This window comes from Mus caroli, chromosome 1 (assembly GCF_900094665.2).
Source record: "Mus caroli chromosome 1, CAROLI_EIJ_v1.1, whole genome shotgun sequence".
In the NCBI taxonomy this organism is placed as follows: Eukaryota; Metazoa; Chordata; class Mammalia; order Rodentia; family Muridae; genus Mus; species Mus caroli.
The window spans coordinates 84285241-84298322 of NC_034570.1; the positions used below are offsets into that span (position 1 = coordinate 84285241).

At 48.5% G+C, this 13082-nt stretch overlaps 1 protein-coding gene across 1 annotated transcript in view; it reads left to right on the forward strand.

Annotated features, from left to right (window-relative positions):
- Twist2 (twist family bHLH transcription factor 2) overlaps positions 1-8212 on the forward strand; it is a 47090-nt gene extending 38878 nt beyond the window's left edge. Inside the window, exon 2 of the mRNA XM_021172557.1 lies at positions 7575-8212. The gene's annotated coding sequence lies outside the window, so the exon portion shown is untranslated. The remainder of the gene's footprint in view (positions 1-7574) is intronic.
- The last annotated feature ends 4870 nt before the right edge of the window (positions 8213-13082 follow it).

Here is a 13082-nt window from a genome sequence, read left to right on the forward strand (position 1 = left end):
TAGCTCCTAGCACCTAGCACCCAGTACCCAATTTCTAGTACCCAGTATCATTACTCCTAACTTGCCAGCACCGGAAGAATCCAGATTAAGCTGGCTCTCGGTTCTTGTGAGGTGGTCTCTTTACTACAGATATTCAATGTCTCCGACCTGCCCGGCCCGGCCCGGCCCTGCCCTGCCCTGCCTTACTCTGAGCTGAGTTGGCTGCAGGATCTGGATTGGAAGAAGATTTTGCCTTTGGAAGCAAAACACGTTGCTTCTTCCCTGTCTGTGCACATGTATTTGTCAAAATGACAGCCTGCTGGGGGAGGCAGCGACAGGGTGTGTGTGTGTGTGTGTGTGTGTGTGTGTGTGTTGTGTGTAGCTTGGAGCTGGCAGGAGGCTTGAGGCTGCCCAGAGCTGGTCTCCCCTCAGAGGCCCCGAGCTCTCCTTGAATCTCTTACCCGGTAGGAAATGAAGCCCTTTTAGCTGATTAAGGTGACTTGGTGCTTGTTCCCAGCATCGTGGGTGGGTGATCACTGAGGGTGGCCAGCACTGTCTACTGCATGACCCATAAAGAGACTGTCCTGAGAAACCCACAGCTTAAATGTCTGAGATCTTTGAAACGACCTGTCCCAACCTTAGAATGGTGGTCATGGTAGAGCCAGGCCCAGACAGGGAACTGCAAAATGTCCATGGTCTTGTGTTTGCCATTATGCTAAGCTTCTGTGTGATAGAGGTGGTCTCAGCTTCAGTTTCCTTCTGTATGGGGCTGAGCTGCTACTTGGTAGGAACAGCCAAACTGTGCATGCTCAGAAGCAGCCTAGCTGAGCTGGGAACTTTGATCCATGTAGGTGTAGTTCTGGGGTCCCAAGTGACAACTGAGAGCCTCCTGGGTCACACTCTGCAGCCACTGTGCCTACTTTTGGGTTGCAGAATCCAGACTCAGGCAGCTCACCATGAGCATGATCCATCATCCTGGGCCCCTTGGGATGCTTGGTGGGCACCACCAGCCCAGGGTTTCTTCTGCCTCTCTGTCAAGGCGAGGAAAACACTCTGACTGCCAGCTTTGGGAAGGCACACACACAGGCATCACCTCCTGGTCTCAGGGCCTTAGAGGTTCCCTGGGGTGGTGGGGAGTAAGGTTGGCCTGAGGGTCGGCTCAGTAGTGTCTTCACTCTGCCTAGTAATGTCAGTGTGGTCTTCACCAACTGTCCTTCTCTAACAGGTGACAGCTGAGTGTAATGAGGCTCACCTGGCTCCCTACAATACCGAGTATGAGGGCCAGAAGACAGGACCTGGGCCCACTGTTCCCCAGTGTGAGCTGTCACTGCCATTGCAAAGTTTGTCTTTCCACCATTACTAATCCCTCTACCCGAGCTGCCCTCAGCCCACCCTGGTCCAGGCCTACCAGGCCTCCTGAAGTCGGTAGCCACTGCTCACCAGGCATGGTGGAAGCTGTTCTAAGCTGTCTCTGGTCTCTTCACTGTGTCCCTTTTTCGACAGCTACTAAGTGCATGTCATGTGCTGTTGACAAGTGCCTTAGTGGCTGTCCTATCGCTGTGATGAAACGCCATGCCCAAGGCAACTTTTAGAAGAGCATGTTTAACCGGAGGCTTGCTTACAGCTTCACGGCATTAGTCCATGGTCATCATGGTGAGAAGCAGACTGGCATGACATTAGAGCGCTAGCTGAGAGCTTCCCATCCTGATCTGCAGGCAGTGTTCAGAGAAGGAGACAGGGGAGTGCTGGCTTTGGAAACTTCAAAGCCCATCCCAGTGACACTTTCTCCAACAAGGCCACACCTCCTAATCCTTCCCAAATAGTTCCATCAACTGGGGACTAGGGGGGCAAAGATATCAGCCCGTGGAGCATTCTTATTCAAATCACCACAGCTGGCATAGGGCCCCAGCTAGGGAAGGAGATAGAGTCCATCCCTCCAGAACTTCTACCACCATGGCAGCCTGGCTAGCCAGAGCACTGTCAGAAAATGTCTCCATGACCTCCAGGGCACACACAATAGGTCCATGACCCTCCAGGTAGGTCCAGTCATAGTCCTGCTTAGTGTTTTTGCCCAGAGAATGTGAACCCCATCCCCAAGGCCTCCCCATTCTTGAGTAGATGTTAGTATTTAGCCCAAGGTCTGGCTACAGATCTCTCCTCCTGACCTCTGTGTGTGATGAAGTAGGTACTTGCACCAGCCCTCCATCCTTATGGCTTGCTATTCATTCTGAACCCACAAGTTAACATTTTAGGTCATTTGGAACTAGTCCTTAAAAACAGTACCAAGGCTCATGTTTGTAATCCCAGCATTTGGAAGGCTGAGCTAGGAGGATTGAGAGTTCAAGGCCAGCCTGGGATACACACTGAAACCCTACCTACAACATTAGCCAGACCAAAGCAACAAAAGCCCAAGCAGATTTGCTGATGCTGTACAGTGTTTGCACGTGTCAGTGTTCCTTCCTCTGGTACTTGTACAGTTGCCTCGGTGTCTGGCTGTGTTTTGAGGGAGGGAGGCTGTGACTGAAAATAGGTATAGATGGGAAATCTCCATTCTGTCAACCTAAAAGGGCTCTAAAAATGAGGCTTTAAAATAACAGGCACGAATAAATAAAATAAAATAGAAAACTTCCTCTCTTGCTTGCACTCTGGAATAGCTGGCATCACACAGGTAGGAATTACTGTTGCTTGTGGCTTCTGTTACATCCCATGACCTAGGTTTACCTATTCATATGGATCACGTGGACCTTGGGTAAGCGGGTTATTTTAGGCAGCAGTTAGTCATGGGTCCATCCCCCTGTCCTGAGTTTTCTTTGCTGAGTTTGGTAGAGAAAGCAGTGCAATCATGAAAAGAATGGCCATCTGGGAGTGGTGGCTCACTCATGCTTGTAACCCCAGTACTTGGGATTCAGGAGACTGGCAAATTTGAGGCCAGCCTAGGCAATGCTAAAATGGGGGTCGGGGCAACTCAGCCTGAGTGCTGGCTCATGGCATTTCCCTGCTGCAACTTTGGCAAGGTGTAAAACAACGTGGGTTGCCAGGGCTTAGGGGTACCGCAGCCCAGGAGGCAGCTCCAGAGCCTGTCAGCCTCCCAGCCCATCCCACTGTGACTCTGCAGTTTCCCATCTTTCCCACCCTCCATTTGGCAGTGTGGGTAATGTACTGTCATCTCCAGTCATACTATGGAGGCAGAAGCTGGATACCCAAGGAGGTTCCTGTTAGTCCTATAGCTTCCCTATAGAAAGTATCTACCTTTACCCATCAAGGCTCCAAACATTATAGAATTGTCAGGTAGGGGACATGGGTGGGAGGCCACTGAGGGTTTGACTGTTTTTTTTCTTTTTGTGTCTGAATCCCATAGGATTATTATTATTATTATTATTACTCAGAATCCAGAAATTTCTTTGTGGCATGGTTCAGTTTTCCTTCCAGACCCAAGTCCCTGCTTTAGTCTGAAGACTTCCTCTTTATTGGCTGGAAGAATATTTCTGCGCTCTCTCTCCTCAATGGCTAATGCCCATCTCAGGGCAGGGAGGCTTCTCAGCAGTGACTGACCCCGGGGCTTGTTCCTCAAGGTCTACCTGTCCAGTCATCACCTCCTTGGTTAGAACCACATCATCCCTAAGCTTTCTGTGGCTTCGGAGTCTTGTTTGATAGTTCCCAACCTGCTATTTGTCTCTCAAAGTGAAGCACCTCCTTCCCCGGGGCCACTTAGTAGGTGCTAGTGTGTGCTCCTCATGGAAGTCTCTGCCCCGTGCACCTGATGTGTCCTCTTCCTTGATCATTGCTCACTCAGAGTTCAGGGACTCCTGACTGCTGTCCATCCCCTCTCTCCAGTCACCCATTGGTAGTTGGTGTGGGCAGCTCAGAAGTTGTGTCTAGATGCATTCAGGATGGGAAGGGCCCCAGGTAGAAGATGAGGCTCTCTAGAAGCCCAAGTGTTCCCCCAAGTTGGATGAGCAATGGGATCCCTGTAGTCTGATGGCATCCTCATCTTCTAGTCCAGCTGTACTCAGCCTTCCATTTCCCCAACCTCTGTGGAATTGGAATACCAGGAGTTAAGAAGGTCTTGGCATTAGGGCTAGCAGGGTGTCAGTACGGGAAGTAGAAATCAGGAAGGCAGGCACAGACTGGCAGAGGTTTACCCACTTGGACAAACTTGACAGGCCTTAGGGCACTGTGGAGCCAAAAGTTCATCCTTTCCTCATTCTAGGGGCAAAGAGGTCAAGCAAGGTAGGGAAGCCTGCTGGACTTCTCTGTACTATAGATGACAGCCACACCCATGGTCTGTGGTCACTTTCCCTTCCACCTTTTGGAGTGTCTCATGAGAAGCCCAGATGTATTTATTTGTGTGTGTGCGTGCATGCACGCATGCATGTATGCACATATGTGTATGCATATGTATGTGGGTGCACGCACATGCACGTGTGTACTTTGTGCTTCTTCTGACAGTTGAGTAAGTCTCCTCTGCAGCAGCACCTGGCTTGCACTTTCATTGAGACGATTTACAGCATCCCAACCATGGTCTATCCTTAAGACGGTTTTCAGCGTCTCCCACTGTGGTCTAGTTTATATGTGTGTTTCTTCAGTCAGATCCTCTGACACTTTCTCTGCTTTTTTCAGCAACTAGCACCATCCTTTGCACATGCCAGACACTCAGCACATATGCTAGAAGGTGGATGAATGTGCACACGGGTGGCAGGAAAGTGGGGAGGGAAGAAGGAATGGGAGACAGAAAGAGAGATGAATGGAAAGACAGACATGTGGCAGACAGACACCTCCCATCCCTTCTCCTTGCCTCACTTGCTGGAGACTCACTAGTGTGGCATGCCTTCCTTTGGCCAGTGCGAGGCCCTTATGAACTTCTTAGTGTCTAGGAGTCTGCTTCAGGGACCACTGAACCCTGCTTTCAGTCCAGCTGCAGCTCTGCAGCCTGCTCGAGCCAGGCAGAGCCAGAGTGAGCCACAGGAGGCCCATGCATGGGGCTTGGGTAGCCCTTCAGTGGGGAGGCCATCTTGAGCCCAGATGTTTTACATTTGCCCATGTCTACAGACATGTGGGGGTCAAGGTGACATCAAGGGGGTTAGGCCAGGAGGCTCTCAGTCAAGAAGACTAATGAACCTGCCACTTGCTTCTGCCTGAGCCCCAGGCCCCTCCGGCAGATGAAGCCAACCCCCAAAGCCTACCCTACTGGGACAGCCCCTGCCATTCTTGGCTTTTCATGGACCATCCTGTGCTTCCCGTGGAGGGCTGGCTCAGCTCAGATATCAAAAGCCATTGTAATTATTTCCTCCCACTGAGGAAGGCTTCCATTTAGCTTTCTCCTCCCCCTCCTCTATTAATTATCTAATTATAACCACATTCTCCAATAGAGCAGCCTTTGACTCTCTGCCCAGGACCACTTAAAAAGGCTTAAATATTTGGAGTGCTCTGAACTTGAAAAAAAAGGAGGAAGGAGGGAGAAAGAGATAGCAAGCAAACACATGTTGGGGTGTGTGTGTGTGTGTGTGTGTGTGTGTGTGTGTGTGTGTGCATGCGCACGCGCATATATGTCTCTGTGTGTCTGTGTGTGAATCTGTGTATGTATGTGTGCCCCTGTGTGTGTGCGCATGCCTAATTTTAGTGAAAATCTTAGATGTTTTAGATTGTTGTGATTCCAGAAGGAGGAAGCATTCTGGAGCTTTAAGAAGCACCTCTCAGAGCTCAGGTCTCAGGAACAGTATTGCTGAATGTCTGAGGCTTTTGCACACTGGTCAGTGAAGGAGTGGCAATGTGGTGTGCTGCTCTGAGCCGCCAGTAACAAGTCAAATGCAGTGTCTGCTGTTGCCGCAGGCCCGAGGATGGCTCTGACCTGGCCATTCCCTCCCTTAGTGGCGTCATTACCCACCTGAATGAGACTTTCAGCATGTTGCTGATTCCTGGCAGCAGCTTGTGCCAACTCACATGTCTTCCTCGCTCTGGGCACCGTGCAGCGGTAAAGCAAACTTGAATTCATGGCCACCCCCTCTTATTCTGGCTCACCAACCAACTTCCATCTTCAGTGAGCTTGAGGTGGGCAAAGATGAGTGGTGGAGATCTGTTGTCAAAACCTCCAGACTCCTCAAGGACCTGGGCATTCCTCCTGCAGGTGCCCTTTCCCTGCCTGTCTCCATTCCACCCTCTCCAGGATGCTGGGTTCAAAATCAGCTTTCACTAAGGGAAGGTAGGCTGCTGCTGAGCAGAGCACCCATAAGTGTGCATATGTGATGCCTATGTATACCCATATATGTATGTGTAAGGGAATTGCCCCAGGGCTCATGGGTATGTGCCATGTAACTACAGTGTCTTCCATGAGCATGACATTTGACCTGCTAACCACATCCAAATGCTACCATTAGATAGCACCAGTAGGGGTGGTACTAAGTGACCCCTAGAAGGTTTATACACCAGATCACGTGACAGCAGAGCTCATAAGCTGGCATTGGCATCAAGCCCTGCTGGCCCAGTTTTCATCGCTTCACATGGCTTAAAAATAATTTGTATGGCATTGTAGAGGTGGAAAGTCATGGATCTCACTGACAGATGGGGGAGCAAGAAATACAGTACATTGTATGCTACGCACCTCACTGTACACATGTGACACACACACTCCTCACACACTAAGCAACATCACACACATACATTAGTACACACATATCACATACCACATGCACACACTATACACACATCATATACTATAATACATTATACACACATCACACACTACACAAGCATACACTGCACATACATTATATAACACACACATATACACATACACTATACACACACATCACATAATACATACATGCACACACCACACTTATACTATGTACACACAAAACATAACACACACACATACAACACATACACTATATACATACATCACATAACACATACACAGATACACACACTACACATATACACATACCACACATACACTATACACACACATCACATAACACATACACACACATACATACATACACACACCACACATACACTATGCACACATATCACATACCTATCCAGGCATTGAGGTTATGGTATTCTAAGTGTGAATTTATACTTTGGGGGGCAGGGATTGGTTGTAATGCTCATAGGATTTTTCTGCACAATTTAATGCAACTTCTTCGGGATCTATCACTATTTTCCAAGGCATTTAAGTATGGACTCCTAAGAATTTACAAAGAGAAATCTGTCTGTCTTGACAGTTCTCCCCAGAGCTGTCCATTCTCCTGCATGCTCATCCTATCCCTCCTAACCCTAGACAGCCACCATCAACAGCAGCCTCTCAGCAGCCTCACCCTGGAAGCTAAAGTGAGCATCTCTCCCAGGATCCAGTGTGTGGCCCTGAGAAGAAGATGGTGCTGTGCTGTGCTGTGTGGACAGCAGCCTTCCAGGGCCTGGGAACTGAGGTCCATCCCTGCCCAGCTTCTGTGAGGGAAGGAATTGGGAGTGGCACAAGTAAAACAGAGCCAGCTCTCCATCCATACCTGCAGCCTGAGGCTCCCTCAGATAAAGGTCATACTTCCCCAAGTGCCAAATGTGGCAACATCTCATCCCCTCTCTTTCTCTTCCAGACCCACCTGCACATCTCAGGCGCACGCGGAACTGGATGCGGCCACGGCTGTGACTTTCGGCACCTGTACAACCTCGTGGCTCCTCATGACCCCAGTGCCCAAGTGTTTGGCAGGGGACAGAGACCCAGGTTCACATCCTCCTCAGAGATACCCAGGGGATGGGCATCAGCCTTCCTGCCAGTGACTTCTGTGCCCTCATCTCCTCACTGTTGGATTTTCCTCCTGGGTTTTAGTTTGGGGGAATCTTTCTGGAAAGTTCTAGCTTCAGGAATGCATTTGTAAGGATATATATTGGATTGTATTTCCCTCTAAGTGCCTTTTTTAATGTATATTTTTAAATAAAACAGAAATGCATTCTTGTAGAACCTGTTTAAACTGGACCAAGGCTCTCAGAACAAGAACCCAAGATCCCTCCCGCCCCAGACCTCCCGTGACTGTTTCGAGGAAGCCTGGAATTCTTGCCCGCATACTCCTGTTCTTTACTTCTCCATGGCCTGCTCAGCTAGCCGTGTTTTCTATTCCCTGTTCAGTGTATATGTTGCTTATTTGTTTATTTATTGAGATATTTTACCAGCTAAGTGACTGCCACGCGTTGTGTATAACGCTCCACACCCAGGAACAATAAAGAGGCCTGCACAGCCCCGCGTGTCCCCTCTGTCCTCATCTCTACGCTTGGAAGCTGAGAGGGTCGCAGAAATGAAATATTTTGCCACTCTAAAGGGGACGAGGAAGGGTGAGAGGCATGCATTTGGTTCTCCACATATTAATAGTTGTAGGAACTTCTAGAAGCCAGCAGTGCTCATCTGTGTTAACACCAGTGCTGGCAGACCCAGGCCTAGGAACCAAAGTGTGTTGATTTGAGTCACTTTGGCAAATGAACAAACAAGCAGAAAGACAAAAAAGGGGAAACAACTTGAAAGACGAAATGCTCACCCCAGCTCACAGTTTCAGAAGTCTGAATCCGTGGTGTAAACCATGGTGGGGAGTGTGCGGTAGAAAACTGGCTCCTTTCACAGTGCTGGGGAAACAGAGAAGGCTCAGGGACCCACTGCTAGAGAGGCCTGGCCAAGTCCAAGGCCAGGAGACAGCAGAAGCTCCAAACTGTCTCTTGTGAGCAAAGCCTCATGCCCTGAGACATATGGCTTACAGATACTCTCCTTCCTGGGACAACAGGCTTGCAAGAATACACAGCTTTTAACCTGCTCAAGCCCTATGGTACCTGCTGTGTGTCACCAGAGGAGGCCAGAGGCTAGAGAAGTGTCCCACATGAGGGTCTGTCTATCAGAATATGAAGATAAAGACATTGGTGATGACTCAGAGGCAGGTGGTGGGACATGGAGTCAATAGAGCTCTATTTGATGTTCAGGTTTTACTGGGGGAGGGGGGTGTGGTTACACATAGAGCTTGGGTGAATGTCCTTTAGGAAACAGTACAATCCAAGGGATTCAAATCCCAACACTGTCCAGTTCGTGGTAAGTCTAGTGACGTTTCCAGATGTTGACTATAGAGCAAAAGACACCATGACTGGCCACCACCCATGCGGCAAGACTCAGAGGTGAAGCTGGTGTAGTGGCCCAAGAGGGCTGTGATAACTACAGGGCAGCCAACAGAGAGCAGAGGCCAGAGGGATGTGGCCAGAAGACAGCATGGCCCAAGACAAGGAGCAGGTCACATGCCACAAGTGTGATGTTTCTTGGGTTTGTGGAACACCACCCATGAGATATGGGGATTCATGGGGTAGAAGACTATAGAGAGTGGTAATAGGGGGTTGTGGGGACAGGCTGACAGTATGGAAGCTAGCAAAGACACGGAATGACTGTAGGGATTGACAGTTGATGGAACTGGAGGTAGGCAGGACTAGGACATGACAAGAGGCATCCATCTCAAGATGGGGTCTCAATGAGACTGAGCAGAGAAGGCTGCCCAAATTGGCTCCTGAGTGTCTTGCAGTGGTATTAAACTCAGCTCATAAGACTGAAAACAAACACCTCTCACATTGAGCCATCTGACTGGCCTGCCACCTTATTTTTTGTGGACCCCATCAATTCAACTAGGCTGGCCTGCTGCACAGATCTGCCTGCCTCTACCTCCCCAGCACTTGCTTAGACTGGCAATACTACATCTGAATGCTTTATGTCAGTGCTGAGGATTCAGACTTGGGTCCTCACGCTGGTGTGGCAGTTGCTTTTTTGGCTGAGTAGTCTGTCACCATGATTCTTGAGGAGCACAGTTCTAGTGAAAGGGACAAGAAGGGAGTTGTAAGGAGTCTTGGAACTATTGTTGGGGACGACTCAATTTCTTTAGCATGGAATGGGGGCAGAGCTGCTGTCATGGTGCCCCTTCTCAATAGCAGCTGGGAGCAGCACACGTAGCCACCAGGGATACAGGGAGAGCGGGACACCTAGCGCTTCTCAGTGCTTGCCTCACCGCTGATGTGGGATCAAAGCTCTCCCGAAGCCATGACCCTATACTCCTTTGAGCTGTATTCCCTATCAGCTTACAACACAGAACATTTTAACAAATGTATACTCAGCACTTCCATCAAAAACAGAAGTTCAATGGATGCTAAAAATGGCCAGGCTTACAGAATACAAAGAGGAAGAAAAAGCATAGAAAATTTTCTTGACCCATTGACATCTTGAGAGGCCATGGCCAAATGGGAACCTTGACAATGACTCTGAGGAAAATGGAAAGTGCAGCCGGGTGTAGTATTCTTAGAGCACGGATGGCTGTAGCCCTGGGGTCACGCATCCTCCCTAGACTCTGGGAAGGCCTCCATGTATCCCTGGAAAGAAGGCCCAGAGATGGCTTTGTGATTTCATGAGATCCACAACACCAGGAAATAGCAATTCATATCTATAAAGAAGGGATTGTGGAAACCAAGCCCGACCCATAGGGCTGTCCCTAAAATGAATAATGGACAGGGAGGAACAGAGTTTGAAATGAGTCCCTAGATAATTTGCTGCCAGTGCTTGGGGATGCATGGATGTCCAGAGGGAAGAAGAAACCCTGACAAGATTAGCACCCAGATCTGAGCTACATGGTCCCTGGAGATTTTGTGCAGCTGTGTTTGACAGATGAGTGAGTGGGAAGGACTGTACTTCATACTGATATGCTGAATGTAAGACCAGAGACACCAGTGTGCTCGCCTGTGAAAGGACATGACACATGGCTCTAGACAGGGCATGCCTATGACAGCAACATGTGCTGGTGTAAGTTACATGGTTTTTCATGTTCAGATTGGATGGAAGCACCCCACCTTCCCACCATGGTGGGGTAAAAGATTCACACAGCCCACAGGGGTTTTGCTCAGTGGCCTTGCTTTATATACTATCCACAAAATACTCCTTCCCTTTCCTTGGCCTTACATCTTTGAAACTTACTGCTCTTTTAGTTTTGTTCAGATTTTTAAAACGCTGTTTTGATGCCAAGATTAACAAATGTGACTCTTTATCATATTGGAATGGACCCAGCAATTCACAGATTAAACAAAGGCAGACAAGGCTAAGCAGTTGGAAGGAGCTGCGAATTTCTATTAGTTGGATGGTCCCACTGACCTCTGGAGCCATCTCCTCCCACTGTACGTTTTGAGGAACTCTAAAGGTGAGGGAGAATTAGAAGACCTTTCTCTGTCCCCAAGTCTTCCTCCTCCACGTGGACAGTCTTCCCGCCCACTGGTCCCCCATGAAAACAGCCCCATCTCCACATAGCCATCCCTGTTCCTCCCACTCTGCTGATTGGAGGGAGGCGAACTCTGGATAACCACTTAGCTGCCAAGAGCCCAGGCATGGGTGGCCTCTATCAAAAGGATGAGCTGGGCCAAGCACGGTCCTCTAGGGGTTTGGGAAACAGAGGCTGCTCTTGTTGGCTGCAAGAGCTGAAGCCAAAAGGATATGACTCTGGAGTGAGCAGCAGGGGTGGGGGAAGCGGTGGCATGTGAACCCTAGGCAAGCTGGGAGATAAAAGAACAGAGTCCATGAGGAAGGAGAGGAAGTCAGATGGTAAAGGAACCCTGTAGGGAGGAAAGATGAATTGATCACCCAGAGTCACTGCCCTGTGATGGTATTCTACAGTACTCGATGGCTTCAGTCCATGTTCTACAGCTATAGCATAATACCTGTAACAAGGTCAAAAGAAGAAAGTTCATTTGGTTCGTGGTTCTGGCAGCTGGGAAGTTCAAGTCCATGGTCCTGGTGCTCACCCAGCTTCTGGGGTGGGTAGACAGAGATGGTGTACGGTGAGACAGAATGGATGTGTTCTCTCTCTCTCTCTCTCTCTCTCTCTCTCTCTCTCTCTCTCTCTCTCTCCCTCTCTCTCTCTCTCTGTGTGTGCCTCTCCCTCTCTCTCTCAGAAGCCAACAATGCCTTTATAAAGGCGTGCCTTCATCTAACCCCAATCACTCACTGACACTATTAATGTGTGACTTCAGGGATTACATTTTAACTACAAACTTTTCTTGTACACCTTCAAGTTAAAACAATGAAGAACTTCTTGCCATCCATTGCTTCAAGTGACTACCAAGGAACTGGCTGAGGACAAGTGTGACCCGACCACCTGGCATTACTCATTCTCTGCTTAGAGCTTCCTGGCCATTTGACAATCATCCTTTCTGGACACATCCAGGGGTGTTAGTGCAAGGGAGTTCACACATCTAGAGCAACTCTGATAGACAGAGTCCAGGTCCCAGAGCAGGACAACTCCATGGTCAACAGTGATGTCCAGCTCAGTGGGGTACCTTGGACCAGGTCCTCTGCTTTCTCTTTCTTTTCCAAGCTCTACTCTAATCTCATATTTCCTGGGTATTTTATGAAATGAAAGTGCCCTGAACAAAATTCTCAGCTCTGTTCCGAGAAGAAAAGCAAAGGATCTGAATCCTCTACTTCTAGGAACTTGGGCGATAAAGTCATCAAAAGCAATTCCTGCTCAAATCAAAGACACAAGAAAATTTAAGTCCTAAAGTATAAAGAAAAAAGGATTCCAGATAAAAACCATGATACACAAATCATTAGTACCTCAAAGATGCCAGACTGTGCAGATTTTAGAGTCTGCAGGCAAGGAGCTGAGACCTCCCAAGAAGGAGACTTAGAGACTCTTTCCACTTCTCTGAAACTTTCTTGTCCCCAAACAAGCCACCATATTTCCCATCTACACCCAGAGCACTTCAAGGAAAACAGTCTTGCTGTTAAGCAGAGCACAGAGGAAAGTCACCTATGAAAAACTGTAAACGCTAACAACCAGATTCATATTTTTCCTTAAATTTACATTACTTGGGTAATTGAAATGAAAAAATATGGTATCAAAAATATTCAAGTATGCCACTGGAAGACAAGGAAATAAAAATACAACTTTGCAGAAAGAGAAAGAGTACACATATATTCTAACACAGCAATAATTACACTAAATGTAAATGGTCTAAAGACACTAATAGAAAGGAATTTCTAGCTTGGGTTTAAACACACACACACACACTCACACACACACACACACACACACACAGAGAGAGAGAGA